This window comes from Gymnoscopelus microlampas (genome assembly GCF_963454915.1).
Source record: "Gymnoscopelus microlampas genome assembly, chromosome: 21".
Taxonomy (NCBI): domain Eukaryota; kingdom Metazoa; phylum Chordata; class Actinopteri; order Myctophiformes; family Myctophidae; genus Gymnoscopelus; species Gymnoscopelus microlampas.
In genome coordinates this window covers 24,234,633-24,240,720 of record NC_139958.1, presented here as the reverse complement: position 1 = coordinate 24,240,720, position 6,088 = coordinate 24,234,633, and positions in this window count along the sequence as shown.

Sequence of the window (6,088 nt, the reverse complement as noted above, 5' to 3'; positions counted from 1 at the left end):
TATAACATACTTCATTGTGAAAATAGCCAATGTACAATCTGACAACTTTTAATGGTTTGTGAGCTTGTGGATCGGCTACTTTCACTAATTTTGGTTCTGAGGAGATGTACAATTTCTTCATTGGTAAATGGTTTGTGAACGAGTGATCTTAGTGTTAGTGAAACAGGGGCTTGGGTCATGACAGAAGGCAAGAGTTTGTGATCCTCCACAGACAATATCAGCCTGGACAAAGATATAGCACTATAGGTAGTGTTGCAGCTACCTAAGAGTGCTTCATGACCGTAAGGTTGCCGGTTCAAGCCTCACTTGATGCAGACTCATTTAAGTTGAAATGCAAAAAACATGACTCAATCTATTCCGTTTCCATGGCGCTCTCTCTCTCTCTTCAATCTATTCCATTTCCATGTCTTTCTCTTCAATCTATTCCGTTTCCATGTCTTTCTCTCTGTCTCTTCAATCTATGCCATTTGTCTCTCTCTATGTCTCTTCAATCTATTCCGTATCTCTCTCTCTCTCTCTCTCTCTCTCTCTCTCTCTCTCTCTCTCTCTCTCTCTCTCTCTCTCTCTCTCTCTCTCTCTCTCTCTCTCTCTCTCTCTCTCTCTCTCTCTCTCTCTCTCTCTCTCTCTGAGGGGTGGCCATAGCTGAGTGGTTAGTGAGCCCGCCTAAGGAGCCAGAGACTCTGGTTGCCCGGGGTACGATTCCAGGCCAGGTCAGCAAATGTGTCGATGAAATGAAATTTGTCCCTGAGCAAGACTCTTAACCCCTAATTGCTCACAGGCACTCATTGGAAACAAGACCGCAATGACTTTCATGAACTGACCTGTTAAAGGAATTATCATTTCTCTTTCTCTCTCCTGGCCCCATATTATCGCTGCTTGCAGCTATATTTATTATGGGGCCAGGCTTCCAGCATGGACCCATATTGTTATTCGCATTATTATGGGGCCAGGCTTCCAGCATGGACCCATATTGTTATTCGCATTATTCCATTTCTTCTTCTTCTTCTTCTTCTTCTTCTTCTTCTTCTTCTGCCGTTTTTGCCAGTTCTGGCTGAACCGTGCAGTCGCTTTTTATGAAACTTGGCCATATGATAGATGGTCATGAAAAACGATCAAAATATAAATCTCACAATCTTTCGTCAAAAGGTGGCGCTATAGCACTCAGTTGAAAATGACAACTTTGAACAGGTACAACTCATGCCCTGTTTCACCTACAGCCATGAAACTTCGATGCACACATGCGTCTCCTCATGCTGAACAACTTTCACACTCTGACTTTTGACCTCTGACCTTTAGATCTCCCACCATTTTGAATTATATGAAAAACAGTTAAAACCTATCTCCTCCTGGGATTTTTGAGTAATCTGCACGAAACTTTTTACACATGAACTTTGGACCTATACCAAAAAACGTTTGCAAAATATCTTCCATAAGTGAAAAAATGAAGCTTTAATGAGCCAATGAATATTGCAGTTTTATGACAATTATTCATCTGCCCCTAACACATACATGCAGACTTACCATTCTTTGAAACTTTGCAGAAATGTAAAGGGCCATTCCAAATATCACTGAAACCAATCTTACTCCAATTGGTCAAACGGGGGCGCTATAGCAATTTTTTGAAAATTGAAACTTTAAACAGGCAAAAGTCATGCCTCGTTTGGCCGACAGCCATTAGACCTGCTTACACATGTGCCTTGACTAATGAGGAACACATCTATCACGTTGACCAGTAAGCACCGCCCTTAGATTGTCCGCAATCTTGAGCAGTTTGAAAAACACTTAAACCCAGGATTTTTCAGCTATTTGCGTGAAACTGTATGATCTGTGTGATCTCCTTTTTCACAGGTTCTTGTCTGTTGGTGGCTTCTCGCTTAAATGTGTGCCCCACAACCTGAAGGTCACCAGTTCAAGCCTCACTTGGTGCAGACTTCATCTAAGTTGCATTTCACACAACATGACTATCAATGAATACATCTGCAATTGTTAAAGATAACATGAAATACTTAATTGAGTGTTTTTTACATACAGCTGATCTACAATCTCACAACTTTTCAGATAGCAATGAGAGTATGTTTTTTCAATGTATAACATACTTCATTGTGAAAATAGCCAATGTACAATCTGACAACTTTTAATGGTTTGTGAGCTTGTAGATCGGCTACTTTCACTAATTTTGGTTCTGAGGAGATGTACAATTTCTTCATTGGTAAATGGTTTGTGAACGAGTGATCTTAGTGTTAGTGAAACAGGGGCTTGGGTCATGACAGAAGGCAAGAGTTTGTGATCCTCAACAGACAATATCAGCCTGGACAAAGATATAGCACTATAGGTAGTGTTGCAGCTACCTAAGAGTGCTTCATGACCGTAAGGTTGCCGGTTCAAGCCTCACTTGATGCAGACTCATTTAAGTTGAAATGCAAAAAACATGACTCGATCTATTCCGTTTCCATGTCTCTGTCTCTTCAATCTATCCATTTGTCTCTCTTTATGTCTATTCCATTTCTCTCTCTCTCTCTCTCTCTTCCTCTCTCTCTCTCTCTCTCTCTCTCTCTCTCTCTCTCCTTCTCTCTCTCTCTCTCTCTCCTCTCTCTCTCTCTCATCTCTCTCTCTCTCTCTCTCTCTCTCATCTCTCTCTCTCTCTCTCTCTCTCTCATCTCTCTCTCTCTCTCTCTCTCTCTCTCTGAGGGGTGGCCATAGCTGAGTGGTTAGTGAGCCCGCCTAGGGAGCCAGAGACTCTGGTTGCCCCAGGTACGATTCCAGGCCAGGTCAGCAAAGTGTCGATGAAATGAAAATTTGTCCCTGCAGCAAGACTCTTAACCCCTAATTGCTCACAGGCACTCATTGGAAACAAGACCGCAAGGACTTTCATGAACTGACCTGTTAAAGGAATTATCATTTCTCTCTCCTGGCCCATATTATCGCTGCTTGCAGCTATATTTCCATTTCTTCTTCTTCTTCTTCTTCTTCTGCCACTTTTGGCAGTTCTGCTGAACCGTGCAGTCGCTTTTTATGAAACTCGGCCATATGGTAGATGGTCATGAAAAACGATCAAAAAATAATTCTCACAATCTTTCGTCCAAAGGTGGCGCTATAGCACTCAATTGAAAATGCCAACTTTGAACAGGTACAACTCATGGTTTGTGAACGAGTGATCTTAGTGTTAGTGAAACAGGGCTTGGAAGGCAAGAGTTTGTGATCCTCCACAGACAATATCAGCCTGGACAAAGATATAGCACTATAGGTAGTGTTGCAGATACCTAAGAGTGCTTCATGACCGTAAGGTTGCCGGTTCAAGCCTCACTTGATGCAGACTCATTTAAGTTGAAATGCAAAAAACATGACTCAATCTATTCCGTTTCCATGGCGCTCTCTCTCTCTCTTCAATCTATTCCGTTTCCATGTCTTTCTCTTCAATCTATTCCGTTTCCATGTCTCTCTCTCTGTCTCTTCATCTATTCCATTTGTCTCTCTCTCTGTCTCTTCAATCTATTCCATTTGTCCTCTCTCTCTGTCTCTTCATCTATTCCATTTGTCTCTCTCTCTGTCTCTTCAATCTATTCCATTTGTCTCTCTCTCTGTCTCTTTCAATCTATTCATTTGTCTCTCTCTCTGTCTCTTCAATCTATTCATTTGTCCTCTCTCTGTCTCTTCAATCTATTCCATTTGTCTCTCTCTCTGTCTCTTCAATCTATTCCGTATCTCTCTCTCTCTGTCTCTTCAATCTATTCCGTATCTCTCTCTCTCTGTCTCTTCAATCTATTCCGTATCTCTCTCTCTCTGTCTCTTCAATCTATTCGTATCTCTCTCTCTCTCTCTCTCTCTCTCTTCTCTCTCTCTCTCTCTCTCTCTCTCTCTCTCTCTCTCTCTCTCTCTCTCTCTCTCTCTCTCTCTCTCTCTCTCTCTCTCTCTCTCTCTCTCTCTCTCTCTCAGAGACTCTGGTTGCCCCAGGTACGATTCCAGGCCAGGTCAGCAAATGTATCGATGAAATGAAATTTGTCCCTGAGCAAGACTCTTAACCCCTAATTGCTCACAGGCACTCATTGAAACAAGGACCGCAAGGACTTTCATGAACTGACCTGTTAAAGAATTATCATTTCTCTTTCTCTCTCCTGGCCCCATAAGTAGGTAAATAAATCTCTCAAACTATAAACCCCGACGTCACACTGATAAGAACCAGTATGCGCGCGCAGGCCGGCACCAAATGAAACCCATTCTGCCATGTCTCGCTAGGACGCGCCTCACTATAGCCAACACACAAGAGGAGGTTGAATGAATGTACTGAAACCAGCGCACCCCGAAACAATGTTGGGAATTGATTGCATGAAACAATCACCTGTGCGTCCAGTCTCAATATTGGCAAACAAGAGACTGGATTGGGTAAATGATGACCCCTAGTGTCACACTTCAGTACTGACTGACCTCGCCACTAGCTTTTAGCTGATTCTGCCTGTATGAGACTTGAGTAGTAGTGAGTGACACATAAGCCCTCTTGATTCTTGACAACTGGAGCTAAGATTAGATGGACAAAGTGGATAAAATCAGCCATGGATGGGTGGATGGATAGAAAGAATCACAGATGCCTATTAAAATACTAAAAACAGGATAAATTCTGACATCATGATGTCAATTGCACAATGTGACACTATTTTAGCACTGGCATGTGTGTGTGAGTGAGTGAGTGAGTGAGTGAGTGAGTGAGTGAGTGAGGGAGGTTTAAGTGACCCATGTCAAGATGCATATAGGGTAATGATGGGGTATCAACATTTTCCACATAATCTCAGCCAGTCCAGTTTATTTGTTTCAGAGATGTTTTGAAAATTAATCAAAATCTGTCACTGTCTATATGACTTGGTGGCTCATGTTACATCAGTACGAACAACAGGACAGTGACAGGAACTGATATAATATGGATAGGTAATGCACTTGCATAGAAAAAAAGCAAAGTGATTGTCTGTCATATTATTTGTACGTGCTGGTATGTTTATCTATGAGTCTGTGTCGCCGATCTGATGAGCCATACCGTCACTAGTCACCTGGGGACAGGAATGCTGATCATATCAGCAGAAAGGCATGTGTATTTTACACATTCCGAGAAGTCCAGATCCTCAGAGATATATCTCTTTGTGATGAAATGCAGTTTAGTGTTTCAGTCTCTGCATACAATTCTATATCCTCACACACATATCACAATCTTTGCTTCCTCTAGTCTAGTATACCATATGTCAAGTATCTGTGTTACTTGTCTCACATAAATACGTCATACGTCTATGCTACTAAGTAGAGGAATCCTATTGTTCCTCTCTCAGCATTCTGTCATCGCCAGTCGATGGACAGAAGATCCCACGGTGCTCTCTTGTCATCACATACACACACACTATGTGATACATTAGTGTTAATTCATCCATTTGTAACTCAGAGAGTCTACAATTTGACCCTTACAGGTTTATTGTTTATTGTTTATTTGGATCCCCATTAGCTACTACCTTAGCTACAGCTACTCTTCCTGATAACATGGAGACATTTTACATGACAGTATAAGAAAACAGTTAAAACCTAATATTCAACCAAATGTAAAAAAACAAAAAAATAATATTTTTTGATTATATGGTGTAGTAAATCATTGCATAAATATACCATCTTTAATGATACCTCAACAACCATAGTTACAATTTCAAATATACTGTATAGAAACATTAAACAGTGTACAGTATGTTCATAATCAAAAAGCAGATTTGTAAAAAAGACATTGTGATGAATGTCTGGTCTGGTGTTGTAGGTGTGTTCATAAGAGCTAAACAGGACATACAGGACAGCTGGGACCCTAGATGAAATAATGCCTTCGACAAAAGACAGCAGGGAGCAAGGTTCATTTGGTTACATTTGTACACTCAGAGTTAAAATGAACACTGAGGAATTCACTGTGTGTGCACAGAGTAAGTTTTATGAGGTCGACCGTGTTGTGACTTGTCCCTGCCGTACCTGGGTTATGCAGCTCTGGCCGGAGGTGGAAAAAAGTGCTCAGTTTTGTTTTCACTTAAGTAAAAGAAGCAATATGACAATATAAATAATCTGACACAAGTAAAAG